Consider the following 16312-nt stretch of genomic DNA (forward strand, 5'->3'; position numbering starts at 1 on the left):
TTTTGCAAAGTAATCTCCATGGTGCATATAAGCATTCTAAAATTCGTTTATGTACAAAGTAGTTGATAGCGAGGGGCGGCTTTTCACATTAATAATTTGGAATTCATACTAGTAAACATAACTAATTCAACTTAGCTATCTCCACTAATCAACTAGAACAAATAAGGATAGTAAAGCAAGTAATCTAACTGAACAACCAATTAAGATTCAAAATAGAATTGAAAAAGTAAAAGTACCCATGGGAAAATAAAGACCCATTTACCTCAATCAAAAATCATGACATTGTAAGGAATGTTGTTTTCTTGGAGGCAAATGCAAGAATTTTCCACAGCATCATATAGATCTTTCATTGTTTTTTACCCCCAAAAACCAATCCACTTATTGGATAATTCACCAACTTGGACACTATCACTCCATTGTCAAGCACATTCTTCACTGCGGTTAGTTTTTCAGTGGGGGTCTTCTCCACGGGGAAGGGCACCAATAAGTAATACACCCATAACAGTGAAGTAATTGTCAATCATAAATGTAACCGAACCAATATAGATAACTATTGTTTGTATTTGTAAGAACAACAAGTGAGCATTCATGGGGAACAAAGCTATTAAATAAAATAAAGAAATTATAAACTAGAAACGGAGGTGATTAATGGTTGTGAAGGCACCAACTGTTGTAACCCAATCTAAAGAAGGGATCTGTTGCTTCAGATGTCATATGAAGAGCAAGAAAGAAACTCTCATGGTCAATCCTATGATGCAAGCAATCAACAACTCGGGGAATCAGAAGCTCATGTCCATAATCAATTGGGCTTACCTCAAAACCAAATAGAACATATGTCAAACAAGAGTTGTTCTATATCAAATTGCCCTAAATATTCTACCACAACCTTTGATGAAGTAATTCCGAATCTCATTGGTCTCACATTTATGGCAACAACATTTGGGGATTTGGAGCTATTGCTGATGGAAGCACTCTGCTCAAACATGAAGACCACCTCCTTTTGACCAACCTTAGTGAAATTGAATTTATTTTCATCAAATGGTTGGAGAACCTGATCTATACAAAACTCAGTCGGCCATTTCTTCAAGTGGTGACCTTCATTTAGCTGAGCAATGAATCCATAATCCCTAGGAGTAATAACCTTGTGGTCTCATGTTGTCACATTGTAGCGGAAGAGCCTTGGGCTCATCGGGTCCTCCCACTACACAAGCAACAATTCGTTGAGGAAATAAACCTTAGGGTTATCCTCCAGTTCAATTGTGTGCCCCACCTTAGATAAAATCGATGTCATCTCTCTCGAAGAAATGGAGAGGAAGCTTTGATACCAAAGGATCAACACATGGACCAATTTCAATACAATTGAAAACTCAAACAAAGAAAAGAGAAAGAAAGGAATAAAATTGAAGAGGAAGGAGATAGGGGTCTCTCTTGTTGAGTCTGCTCCATTTTCCTTGTTAGGGTAAGAAAATGGGAATGGGTACCTCTCTCTCTCTCTCTCTCTCTCTCTCTCTCTCTCTCTATATATATATATATATATATATATATATATATGTGTGTGTGTGTGTGTGTGTGTATGTGTCCTTTCACTTGCTTGCTTTCAAGCGCCACGGGTATTTTAAAATTTTGGCTACTATGCGCATATTTTAAAATTTTGACTTTTTGTGTACTAAATTACAAATATCACCATAAGGTCGTTTCATGTGCCGATTTGCAGTTCCAGTCCAGGAAAGATTGGGAGTTCAGATTGGCACCCTGTCCTACAATACATCCAATCTGTGTTTTAGGAACATCTCTCAATGACAAGTACACGATATGAGCGCTGATTTGATCTCCAAAATTGGGCATCTAGGCTTTTGGCCAGAGATCGGGTTTGGGGTAAAATGGAATTGGTTGCCTGAACGGTTTCAGGCCGAACGGTCTGACCGTCCGGGTCAGAGAAGGTTCAAAAACCATGCATTCAAGTATTCAAGTATTGTAAATTTATAATTTTAAAAAACCGAAAATCCAAATGCTTTTCTGATTCAAGCATTCCTAAAGCTTTTTGGATTTTTTTTCTTTTCACATTCAAGTATTCTTAATTCTTAAAGTCCCAATTCCTATTTAAAGGCTATGGTGGTGATTTGGTCCATATATATTTAATATTATATATTTTATCAAATAACTTTTAATTTATATATATATATATATATATATATATATATATATATATATATATATATATTACTTGAATGACCCAATTTACAACTTCAATTGTAATGCTCTTGGTTTCGATTAACCTAAAAAGATCGATTGTTAATTCAAACGATTGGTACAAATATATATATATTATATATATATATATATATCATATATTCCTGATGGGGACCTATAATATATATTATAAATATAAAAATCTAAAGAAGTGAAGCCATCAAAAACTAAACCAATTAATTAGTTAAACTAAGAACACCCCTACCAAATTCTAAAGCACGCACTTTCTTTCTTTCTTTATTTTTTTTAATTTTAACATCATAAGCATCAGATGTTAGGGCTAAGGGGATTAGGGATGAGGGTAGCCTATGTTCATTTCTGATTTCCACATACCCATAAGGTCATAACCCCCAATCTTGTCCCATGTGAGAGTCGAATTTGGTCAACCAAAAATAATGCTTGAATTGGACTTAAAAATAATTAGATCAATAAATTTTTAAATTTAATTGACAAATATTTAAGATTCATAGACAAATATTTCACCTAGAAATATTACTTGGATTGGAGTTAAACTTGCCGAAACAAATTGATTCTTAATTCGAATTTAGACAAAATAGATACCAATTGTATTTTGTAATCTTAAATCCTAACTGTATTAATTTAAAATCCAATTAAATTTAATAATAATTATGTCACTGAAATTTTAAAATTAACTAATAAAAAATTAAATTTCATAAACAAGCAAGTTTTCAAGTGTGCAATTCACCTAAAAGAATTGCTTTGATTGGACTTGAACCTAAACAAATGTCCCAAACTTACTAATTAAACATTATAAGAATGTCATAGGCTTATAGGCCATTGCCCATAGGGCTCCTCCTAGCTGGTTTCTACATAATTAATTTCTCTTAATATATTATATATTATAAATTATTTTATACTATATATTATACCATGCCACGTATTTTATTTCTTTGATATATATATAAGAAATAAAATAATATATAATATATATAGTCGGGTTTGTAATCGGGTATTAGAAATGGGTACCCACATCAAAAAAACCGGTATCGGGTATCAAATACCCTACTGTCAAAACCCAAATCTGTCCCAAAACCTATAGGGTTTTAATTGAAAATCAAAAACCTTATATAAACGAGTTCTGTTAGGATTAGGTCGGGTCGGATACCAGAAGATTCCCATGAAATTGCTATCCCGAGTTCATACCGACCTGGAGGTCGAACCATTTTTGCCTCTAGGTCACGGGTCACCAGTTCGACTGATTGTGCCACATCAACATCTACTTATTTAATATGTGTGTGTACCAATGATTTAAAAACCGACCCGGAGGCCAAACAATTTTTGCCTCTAGGTCACGAGTCACAGTTCGATCGTCTAGGTTGAATGGGTCACTAGTCCCACTTGTATTTAAGGCATATAATTATATATATTTATATACATATATATGTATATATGTATATATATATATATATGTGTGTGTGTGTGTGTGTGTGTGTGTGTATAAATATATATTTTAGCAATAAATAATGTATAAATATGCTTTAGATATGTTATATGTATTATTTTATATTTAATTTATGTTTTTAATTTTTTATTTATAAAACTTTTCAAAATTATAATTTAAGGCCAAAAAAGGGATTCGTTTTTGCAAAAAATAATGGGCTACAATGCATTGGGACGCCAAAAAGTTATCCAAAATAAAAAAAAAAAAAAATCACACCAATCGGACATTGGTGTGCAAAGTTATGGCCTCTGAAAGTTTGCATGCATTGAGTGTGCAACCCACAACCTGGTGACCAGGTTGATGGTTGAACCAGCCTGGTTGGATGGTTTTTTACCAAGTCAACATTCTTTTACCGATTGACGGGTTTTGATGTCTAGCACTACTATCCCCCACTTTTCCTAAATTATCTTTAATTCATCATATTTATCTTCTAAATTATCTCTCATTTCTATTTATCCTCTCCCCCACTTTTCATAGATTTTTATCTAAGTTTGAAATAAAAAAAAAAAATTAGAAATTATTTAAATACTATAACAAAATTTTCTAATAATATTAATACAAATTATTATTTTATGGATAATTTAATTTAATGACTAAGGGCCTATTCGTTTGCTCTAGCATTTGACATCTAAAAGTGCAATTATTATATTTAGAAGTATAATGGTATTGGTGAACTTTTCTTTCCTCTAAACTCTTAATGTAAAGAACGTTGTTTTGAATTCTAAAAATTGTCAAATGTCCATTTTAACCCCATGTATGAGAATTTTTGTTTGTCTTTGTAATTCAATAAAAATAATATTAAAAAATATTATAACAATTAATAGTTAATTAATAACAATTAATAATATGTAATTAAAAATTAAATTATAACTAATACTAATTATCAGAATAATTAATGAAAAAATAATAATTATGAATTATGAATTAATGTCTATTATAATAATTATGAATTTTTAGCAATTAATAATAATTACTATAATAATTAATTATTATTTGTTTGTAATTTAATAAAGAAGTAACGTTAAAAATAGTTATGATGATTAATATTAATTAATAATTAACAATAGTGATCATAATAATTAATTATTATTAATTAACTTTTAATTATAATAATAAATTATTGTTATTTTAGTATTATAAAAATTATTAAGCGTAGTATACAAAAATAAATAATCATTAATTATTTAAAAAGTTAAAATATAATTAATTAAAAATAAATTCATTTTTTATTATTTTAAATTAATATTTTCAAATAAATTTATAGCTATTGCTATACATAGCTTTTAGCCACGGACAATGTATATTTAGCCACGAATAAAATCTGTGGCTATAGAATAGTTATAGCCACGGATTACTAAAGTCTGTGGCTATAGTTGAACTTCTACTAGTATAACTTATAGCCACGGATAACTTAAAACCGTGGTTACAAGTATCTTTTATCCACGGTCAAATAGTTTGTAGCCATGGCCAAAACGCCAGTAGCTAATGTTCATTTTCTTGCTACGGACATAATGTTGTCTGCGGCTATATCTCATGTTTTAGCTACGGTTGTTTTAGTCCGTAGCTAAAATACAGTAGCAATAGCCCTCTTTTCTTTTCTTGTAGTGCATTGATCAGATTTCTAGATAAGAGAAGACCCTTGAGACTTTGACACTGCACCCAATTTCTGGAAAGCTCCCCATACAATTTGTTATAGCACAAATCAATATACTCAAGACTTGGGTTGATGCCAAAGTCTTCTATTATATTCCCGGTCAGTTGGTTGTTTTCAAGCCGGAGTCTCACTAAGCTTGTGTAGTTTCTTAAACCTTTTGGAATGGGACCAATGAAGTGGTTGGAAAAGAGAAAAAGAGAGGAAAAAAGGTTGTTCTAGACAAAGATTACCTCTATTTATAGAGAAGTTTGGGTTTATATAGCATTAAATCTTAAGGGCAAAAATTTGATGTTGGAAGATCAATGGCTATGAAGTCTTTCTTAGATTTGGGAAAGGGTGTCTTACAAGTTCACCAATAAGGAATGGACATGTAGAGTTAGGGTGCAATCTTACTTTGCTTTGGATTAGAAGGCTTGCAAGATAAAATAGAACACCTCACCTAGACTCCTACTAAAAGGTTGAGACATTTTAGTATTACATGTAGTATAAGATGCCCAACTTTGAGAAACAACAAAATTACACCTATGCCATTGGGGGATACCAATTTGAATGTTACAATTGGTCGAGCACAGTTTGAGTTTGGGACATAAGATGGGTGGGTAAATGCTATCATATTCTGATGATTTTGGTACTATTAGATTCAGCATTTCAGGCTCTATGTACGTATGGTTTCAGATTTCTATCTTGACATGAAATAAGGTTGTTGATCAAAAAGATTTCAAACATATGATCAGAATTGGTCTTGGCTTCGGGTCTTAGGGTGATGGGTCAAATGGTGTCAGTTTTGGGTAGACTTAGTATCATTGGATTTAGAATTTTAGGTTTGACATATCCATTAAGTCATATTTGGCTCAGGCTTGTAATCAAAAAGATTCCAAATCAATGATCGGAATCAATTCTAGCTTTGGATCTTATAACATAAGGGTGAATAATGTTGGGTTTGGGCAGTCTTGGTGTTGTTGGATTCAGAATTTCAAGCTCTATATATCTGTTAAGTCGAATTTGTGGCGTTAAGATTGAAATTAAAAAGATTTCAAACTGAGGGTGGGAATCGGTTCTAGCTCTAGGTCTTAAAATAGAGGGGTGAACAATGTTGGGTTTGGGAAAATCTTGGTATCGTTGGATTTAGAATTTTAGGCTCTATGTATATATCAAGTTTAATTAGTGACCTTAAGTTTGGGATCATAAAGATTCCAAACCAAGGGTCAAGATCAGATCTAGCTCTAGGTATTAAAATGAAAGGAAAAACAATGTCGGGTTTGGGGAAATATTGTTATTGTTGGATTCGGAATTTCAGGCTCAACCTATCGATCAAGCTAGATTTGTGACATTAGGTTTAGGATCTAAAGGATTCTAAATCGAGGGTTGGGTTGGGTTTGGTGTTATTGGATTTACAACTTCTGGATCTAAGTGTCAATTGATTTGATTAGGCTAATTTGGAGGTCCAAATTTAGCAAAAATCCTAAAAGAAATACCCCTAGGTCAACTAAGAAGTTAGTAGAAGCAGTGATTGAAGATTATACTATAAAGAGAAGATAATAATAGAGGCACAAAAATGAGGTGTCTACGCAACGTATTTGTTATTTTATTTTACTAATCCGCTCGGTGCTTCAATACAATGGTAAACTGTTGTAGAAAAAAAAAATCCATCATACATGTTTTCTGCTCATATTTGATTGACCAATAGTGGTGTTACTATATTGATGTATATGAGAGTTTGGTGTTTAGTGGAGTACAAACTTCTATTGCATAAAATAATGTCACCACTGTTGTAAAAATGTACAATATTGTATAGTTAGAACTCATATGATAACCCACAAGTTGATGCACAACTTGTTCTCTTTAAGGATTGTTAGTACTTCAAATAGATAATTAATGTGGTCTCATTCATTATGGTTGTAGATCAAAATATCATCAAAGTAAACAACAACATCAACAAAATAATCAATGAATGGTTTCAATCTCGTTCATCAACAACATGAAAGCACTTGGTGCAATGAATAACCTGAATGGCATAACCAACAATTCATACATCCCTTCCTTTATCTTAATGGTTGTCTTCCATTCGTCTCCTAGACTTCTGCAAATCTAATGGTATCGACTTTTTAAGTCAATCTTAGATAGCACTTTAATCCTTCCAGCATATCAAGCATATCAACTAGGTGCAAAATAGGAAACCTAAATTTCATTGTTATTGATGATGGCATGATCATCTATGCACATATGCCAATTTCCATATTTATTGGGTTTTAATAATGCAGGTACAACAGATGGGCTCATGCTATCTCTACTCAAGCCCTTTTATTACAACAATTATCCAACTTTACCTTGTAATATTCCATGTTCATTTGGGCTCATCCTATGGTGTGACAAGTAGGAAGGCTAGCACTAGATATGTGGTGTTGGATGTTCCTCATGGGAGGTAACCCACTAGGGAGGTCATTGGAAATTATTTCCATAAACTCCTTCATTAAGGTCTCCATTTTAGAGGAAACATTGGTGAATGTCATATATACCATCCCTCTTAACCACTAAGACATGCATATAAAATAAATTTGTATATATATTATATTATATTCAATATAAAATATTATATATTTGTAAACAGATCCTGGGGTTAAGATAGCCTTTATCATAGGTGAAAAGCCCAACTCGACCCAACCATAATCAGCCCTATCATAAAGAAGAGCATCTTCTTCAAAAATTAGCTTCTTGAATCCACAAAAAGAAGACAATTCCTTGAATTCACATGGAAAAAAGAAACTCAAAGATAATTGTATTCAATTCACTATATTAATTCAATGTACAGTGGTCTTATTTATAAATAATTCATCAACTAAAATAGAAAACACCTAATTGGACTCAAACTTTATAAAATACCATCTATATATATATATATATATATATATATATATTGGTCTGTCCACGTCACCCTACCTCTCCCTGCTTCAAACCCCCCCTTCCTAATTTTCTGTTTTTTTGAATTTTTATTTTTTTAATTCCACATAATTACCCATTAAACCAATAAGGAAATCACACATACTTAACTATTTCTAACAACCATAAAGAAACATGGATTTGCTTTTCTAATATTTAGCCAAGTGGCACCACTTTTCCCCACTTCCTCCTAAATTGTCTCTAATTGCTATTTATCTCCTAAATTATCTCTAACTCTTATTTATCTCTTAAATTATCTCTAATTTAGTAAAGAGATTCTCTCCTAAACTATCTCTAATTCCTATTTATCCTCTCCCCCACTTTTTATCTATATTTATATAAAGAAAGTTTCAATAAAAAAATTCAAAACTATTTAATATAACGAAATTATATACTAAATTTAAAATATTTATTCAAAACACAAAAACAAATTTAAAAAATATTCATATTATTAATAATTCAATATTTTTACAAAATTCATCATGAAATTATGTAGTAACAATATAAATTATAATTTTATGAATTATTCAATTTAAATGTCATTTAAATAATAAAAATTTAACATTAAAAATAACACATTATGTAAATATTTCAATAACTAAAAATATTAAAATCAGATAAATAATACAACAAAATATTTAATACAACGTAATAACATTAAAATAAATAAAATTCAAATAATGAAAACTTTTAAATATTTTACATATTATTTAAATATTTAAATAACAAAATATTTAACATGACAAAATTTTAAATAGTTAAAATAACGAAATTATGTAATAAATTTAAAAAAAAATCTTAAAAGTAGAAAAATAATTATAATTGATTCATACTATTCATATCAATAATAAATTAATATTTTACAAAATTACGTAATAATAGTACAATTATAAATTTATGGATTATTAAATTCAACAAATAATTAATATTTTAAGAATTTAAATGACAATATTATTTCAATAACTAAATAAAATTGTAAATTAATAACTAACTTTACTTATATGAATTAATAATTATAGAAAATAACTATCAACAAAATTATATTTATTAGTAATAATTTTACAATAATAGTGTATATTCGTTATATATTTATATATACTATAACTAATATTTATTTTATATTTATTAATTATTTATTTTTTATAATTATGCTTTCAATAATTATTTATAAATGTATTTTTATTTTTTCTATTTAATAGAAAATTATCAATAATTATTGGATATTAAACAACTATTATTTAACTTTTGAAATTTAATTTATCGTATTTATTGTATTTTTGTTATAAATTTATTTTTAGTAATTATATTTTTTATAATTTATAGATTAATACTTATTAGATATTAAACTATTATTTAAAATTACACTATTTATTGACTAATTTAGTATATTTTCAGTATTTATTATATTTTTGTAATTATTATTATTTTTATTATATATCTATTATATTTTCATTATAAACTTATTTTCAATGATTGTGTACGTTTGCTATAAATTTTCAATAATTATTAGAGATCAAACTATTGTTATTTATTAGAGATTAGACTATAAATTTAGTTGAAATTAAGAGTGTTCAATGATTGGTTCAGTTCAGTTGTAGGTTGTTTCACCAACCAAATCGATTTGGTCAAGTCCGTAGTTTGTCACTCGAAACCGATTGACCATTAGCAGAAACCCACCAACTCGAGTTGTATCGATTTGGGTTTATTTTTTGTTTAATTTGTTTGTTCAAAATATTTAAACTTAAAAATTAACTTTAAATTTCATAAATTACAATGATATTATTAAAAAATAAATTACAAAAATTAAATCTATGATATAAAATATTTTAGACTAACAAATATGGGAGTTTTCCTACTTTCCTGTATTAAAAATTAAATTTAAAATATAAAATATTAATATATATTTATTAAACCAAAGTCGATCTAAAATACTAGAAAACTGACCAATTCGGGTTGAGTTTGATGGGTTGTTTATTAAAAAGTTAAAATATAAAACAATTATATACTCTTATGTATTTCTATTGTTTAACTTTTGCTTAACAAAGCACGGGTCCCCATCACCATGCCTCTCCTTGCTCCATTGTCTGCACCCAACATTCTCTTTGACTTTCTCTCCTCTCCCCTTCCCACCACTCCCATCAAGGCATGTCACCCAACTACCTAAAAATATTCCTATAATCTCTCTCCTAAGGTATCTCATTTAAACCAATAGGACAGTATCATGTTGCCCCACTCCCTAATCAATTCGTAAAATGCATCCCCCCAATCTATATCCACTCTCCCTCATTTTAAATATTCATATTAATTAATAAATAGTTAAATACGGTTAATATTTAATCTCACCCATATTCAATGAGTATTAAATAGTGTTATTACCAAAAGTTAATAAATTTGGTTAGTAAATTACCAAAAATTAAATATTCTTATTAGTATGGTTAATAAATTACCAAAAATTAATAAATATTGTTATTAATTAACTCATTACCAACATTTTATAGAAATTGAAAACTCTTTAACTCATTCCTATAAAATTGAGAATTGTATTTACCAAATACCAAAAAGTATAAAATTTTAGTTATTGTTATTATTATAATTAATAACCAAATACAAATGGGGGAACAAAATATTATAATGTTAGAAAATAAAATTATTAATTAATTTATATTGAAAATTAAAAGATAAATTAGTGTAATTTTGTTAGTAAAATACCAAATAAAAAATATATTTAATAACAATTTTAAAAAATCAATAAGTCCCTATAGTTACACAAACATAATAAATTTTTCAATTTTTTTCATAAAACTACACTTTCGTAAAATAACATTTTTGAAATTAAAAGACATAAAGTATTTGAAAGTTTATTTAAAATGCATTAAATAATTATTGAAAATTATTAGAATATTTTGGAAAATTTAGGAAAATTTATTACATTTGATAGATTTTGGAAAACCATTGAAAAATTATGTAATTTTCATTGCAAATTATTGAAAATTATTAAAGATAAATGACTATGGGAAATGGAAAACTATAATTTGAACAAATAATTACACAAATTAGTAAGATAAATTAGCATAACATTAGAAAAAGGAAATTATTGGTTAGTTTATATTAGAAATTATAAGATAAATTAGTATAATTCTGTAAGTAAACCATTTAAAAAGAAAATAAATTATTTAATAAAAATATAAATAAATTTGAATAAACTTTCAAAATTACACAAGTACAATAAAATTTCCAAAATTTTCATAAAATTACATTTTTGAATATTAAAGACAATTTAGTGTACTTTTAGAAATTTACCATGTGGTTGATACTCAATATATCCTTTTGATCATTTCTACCATCAAATTGAATATTGGGTTAACGGGGACAGTGTTTTCAAAACTGGATCAAACCAGATGGTTGAACCGAAAAAATTGGGAACCGGACATCGTTTCACCTCAAAACCACTTTTTGTCCAAAAACCGTTTATTTGGTTAGCGAACTGCTGACCTAGGCGATAGAACCATCAACTCGGACAACAGGTTTTTGCCTTTTTTGTCTTTTATTTTTTTTTTTGTTAGAGCGGGTCATCCGTTCGAACCGAACAGTCTAACCGTTCGACCCCATAACGGTTCCCTATCTGGTCCAATTTTAAAAACCTTAGATGGGGAGTGGGTGCCTTGCCTTGAGCTTGGTTTGGTGTGCAGCATGGCCTCGCCCAAGGCCCGACCCATGGACCAGCCCGAACCACGGCACGGCACAGCACGGGCCCATGTGGGCTCGAGCTGTGGGCCATGTCGAACCGACCCCCAAAATTATCCTAGAGGAGGGAGGCATGGCCCGGGATGCCTCGTGGGTCAGTACGGCACAACTCGAGGTTTGTGTGGGCCACATGCAGGTCATGTCGTGCCAACCCAGTACAACCCAATTTACACCTCTACTTGAACCTGCCCAATACCGGGGACAAGGTAGGGAAATTCAAGGATTCTCCATCTTTGGTGAGGAGTGGGGTGCCTTGCCCCTGAACTCGCCTGACATTGAGGAGTAGTTACCTTGCCCTGAACCTGCATGACACTGGGGACGGGATGAGGATGGGGTAGAGTGTCTTGACTATGGGGCAGGGAAAGGGATGGGGTGCCCTGTCCTGAACCCACCCCATTGTCATTCCTATATAATTGTTAATTATCAATGGAATTAATAAAAATGTTAGCTTTTATAATTAATTTTATTTATTTAAAGTTAATCAAATTTTCATTTAAAAACAATAAAAAGAATAAAAATTATTAAAATTACTACAAATTATTAATAAAACTAAATTTATTAAAAAATATCGGGTCAATTACAAAGACCTCCCTGTACTTTGTTTTGCGACAAAGACCCCCTATACTATGATCATGAGACAAAAACACCCTTCTGTTAAAATCTATCGTTCCAATATTTTTTAATCGCAGACTACCCATCTAAAAACATTGTTCATCTTCCCCCCTCAGATACACGAACAGCAGCGGCGGTAATCCACATTTCTCCCTCTCTTCTGCCTCTCCAAAACCCAAATGCAACAGATTCTGTTAGGGAAGAAATGGGGTCACTTTAACTTTAGAGGAGAAACTCTGAGGCGCGTCTGAAAACACTGTCTTTAGAACGTTAGTTGCCCCCACTCAGTTTTACTGAGTTTGCTGTTGGGTTATAGGCAAATTCGTTCCCAAGATACAACAGAGCCTTGGGCGAGAATCTGCAACCAGCAAAGTTGAAGAGTCTCCAAAGAAACCTTTTGTGAGACTGTAGCAAACCGGACTGAGAGAGAAAGAGTGAGTGAATTTCGAAATTGTGTGATTTGGAGTCTAATTCATGCTCCTTAAATAATTTGTGAAGAGGTATGAAGAAAAGGTAGGTGCTGGTTTAGAAAAGGCACCTTGAACAGTCACAATTTCAAACATTGTGACTATTTAAAAAGTAGTTAACAGTTGGTGATTGTTAACCTTGAATTGTGCCTCTTGATCACACTCGATCGAATCGTGACCGTTGATCTCATCAACGATGATCAATGGTCATCAACGCACCAAAACTAGAGCCGTCCATCGCGAGCCACGCGGGTGCGAGCAAAGTGCGCCTCTAAAGCGCCTCATTGCGCCGCACACACGCGTGCGCGCGCGCTGTGCGGTATCGAATCCCCATACTCTCCTCTACTAATTCTAAGGAGTGTAAATCAGCTCCTATTGAAATATTGAAAACAAAACTTATAATTTTTCAATGTGGGACAAGTTCAAAACTGGGTTTTTATAAAAGAAAAACTAATTTTCAACCAAGTGTGCAGGTGCAATTTCTCATGTAATTGACCAATCAAACCCATTGGATTTAATCTCTTATGAGATTAAAATCCAACAATCCCCCACATTGATTGATCAATTACATAGGTTCTCTCTCAATCCAAACTACTATGACACAGTTATGCATACAAAAGGTGTTTATCAACTTAAACCTCTTGTTAGTATAGTTATCTCAGAGCCTTGTCAAAGTTATTGGTGGTAAGACCTTAAACCAATTAATCTCAAGACAGACCGAAGACACCTATACACACAAAAATGTCCATTCTTTGCAAGAATTTCACGTTTTGCTCAGCACTGTTATGGCCATGTGCTTCTTTCCTAGTTTCATGAACAATCCCGAGAGCAAACCCAAACCCTCATGAGAAGCGGCACCACTTCTATGTTCACATAGGTGAAATTCCACTATGTGCTCCGTTATTTGACACATTTCAGAACTTCATTAAGAGTTTATCTCAACCTCCCATCATAACGGACAGCACTGTTTATGTTGTGATGGAAAATTTCTCAATGTCAGTGCTAACAGTCACATTGCTGTAACTTGTTGTTACCCATTAAACCCAATACTGATGGTTTTTCAGTTCAGGTTGGGTTACCATTACAGGTAACTAAGTAAAAGGTTTTAATCCCATTTCTTTGGTTGTCATTCTTACCAATTCTCTGGCCAAGCCTTTGGTAAGAGGATCAACCAAGTTTTTACTTGACCTCACATAGGTTATAGTGATGACTCCATCTTGAATTAGTTGCCTAACAAATTCATGTCTCAGACTTATATGTCTGGACTTACCATTGTAAGTACCACTGTAGGCCCTTGACAGAGTTGCCTCACTATCACAGTAAATGGAAATTTGGAGGCATAGGACTAGGCCAAAATTTTATATCCAATAATAAATTTCTAATTCATTCAGCCTCTTTTCCAGCAGCCGCTAAGGCTATGAATTCGGATTCAATGGTCGAGTGAGATATACAAGTTTGTCTCTTGGATTCCCAAGAGATTTCACCCCCACCAAGGACGAAAATTCATCCAGATGTGGACTTGTTATCTCCATTACCGGTAATCCAACTTGCATCAGTGTATCATTCTAGTACAGCTGGATAATCACAATAAAACAAGCCAAGTTCCAAGGTTCTCTTGAGATACCCAAGAACTCTCCTAATTCCCTTCCAATGCTCTGCACTGGGGTTACTTGTAAACTGACTGAGTTTACTTACTGCAAATGCAATATCAGGTCTGGTACAAAGCATAGCATTCATCAAGCTTCCTATTGCACTAGCATACTCAAGTTGTGCAATTGCTCTACCAGTATTTTCTACTAGATTTATACTAGAATCATATGGCGTGCTATATTCTTTAAACACTAAATGCTTAAATTTCTCAATATAATGTGATTGACTTAATGCATAGCCCCTACTATGCTTTTTAATTTTTATTCCCAATATGGTATCTACTTCTTCTAAATCTTTCATCTTGAAGACAGAGGATAAGTAGTTTTTAGTTTCATTTATGCCAACCATATTTGTACCCACAATAAGCATATCATCAACATAAAGACACACAATTACTCCATAATTTTCAGTGAATTTTGATTAGATGCATCTATCAGCACTATTATGTTTAAAACAAAAAGCTATGATGCAAGAATCAAATTTCTCATGCCACTATTTAGGTGCTTGTTTTAATACATATAGTGATTTAACCAGTTTACAGACTTTTTCCTCATTTCTAGGAACAAATCCTTCTGGTTGTTCCATATAAACCTCTTCATTTAAATCACCATTTAAGAAAGCGGTTTTAACATCCATTTGGTGAACAGATGAGTGATAAATGGATGCTAATGCTATGAGTGCTCTAATTGATGCTGATGCTAATGCTAATGCTAGGTGTCAAAGTAATCAATCTCTTCCTTTTGATTAAATCCTTTGGCTACCAATCTAGCCTTAAAAGTTTGTACAGTTCCATCAGTATTGTATTTTCTTCTAAAACACCCATTTACATTTTATTGGTTTTGATCCTAGAGGCAGGTCTACTAGTACCCATGTGTTATTTGACATTATTGAATCCATTTTATCATTTATGGCTTCCTTCCAAAAGGCAGCATCCCTAGAGGTCATGGCCTCACTGTAGGTTTTTTTATCATTTTCAATATTTAGGACAATAGGTATCTTATTTAAAATCTTCTCTAAGGCAGCAGCATCTCTAGGCACCTTGAACAGTCACAATTTCAAATATTGTGACTGTTTAAAAAGTAGTTAACAGTTGGTGACTGTTAACTTTGAATTGTGCCTCTTAATCACACCTGATCGAATCGTGACCGTTGATCTCATTAACGGTGATCAACAGTCATCAACGCACCAAAACCAAAGTCGTCCATCGTGAGCCACGCGGGTGCGAGCAAAGTGCGCCTCATTGCGTGTGCGTGGCACGGTATTGAATCCCCATACTTTCCTCTACTAATTCTAAGAAATATAAATCAGCTCTTATTGAAATACTGAAAATAAAATTTATAATTTTCCAATGTGGGACAAGTTCAAAACTGGGTTTTTGTATGAGAAAAACTGATTTTCAACCAAATGTACAGATGCAATTTCTCATATAATTGACCAATCAAACCCATTGAATTTAATCTCTTATGAGATTAAAATCCAACAGATTCTACATAATCCGGTATTTTTCCTGTGAGATTGTTTCGGTTGAGGTAAAGG

General features: G+C 31.6%; 1 pseudogene; it reads right to left on the minus strand.

Moving 5' to 3' along the window:
• Positions 1–131: 131 nt before the first annotated feature.
• LOC104608139 (GDP-L-galactose phosphorylase 1-like) lies at positions 132–14658 on the minus strand (annotated as a pseudogene).
• Between the last annotated feature and the right edge of the window lie 1654 nt (positions 14659–16312).

The sequence above is a fragment of the Nelumbo nucifera genome, chromosome 7 (genome assembly GCF_055504915.1).
Source record: "Nelumbo nucifera cultivar China Antique chromosome 7, China Antique-T2T, whole genome shotgun sequence".
NCBI classification, from domain to species: Eukaryota; Viridiplantae; Streptophyta; class Magnoliopsida; order Proteales; family Nelumbonaceae; genus Nelumbo; species Nelumbo nucifera.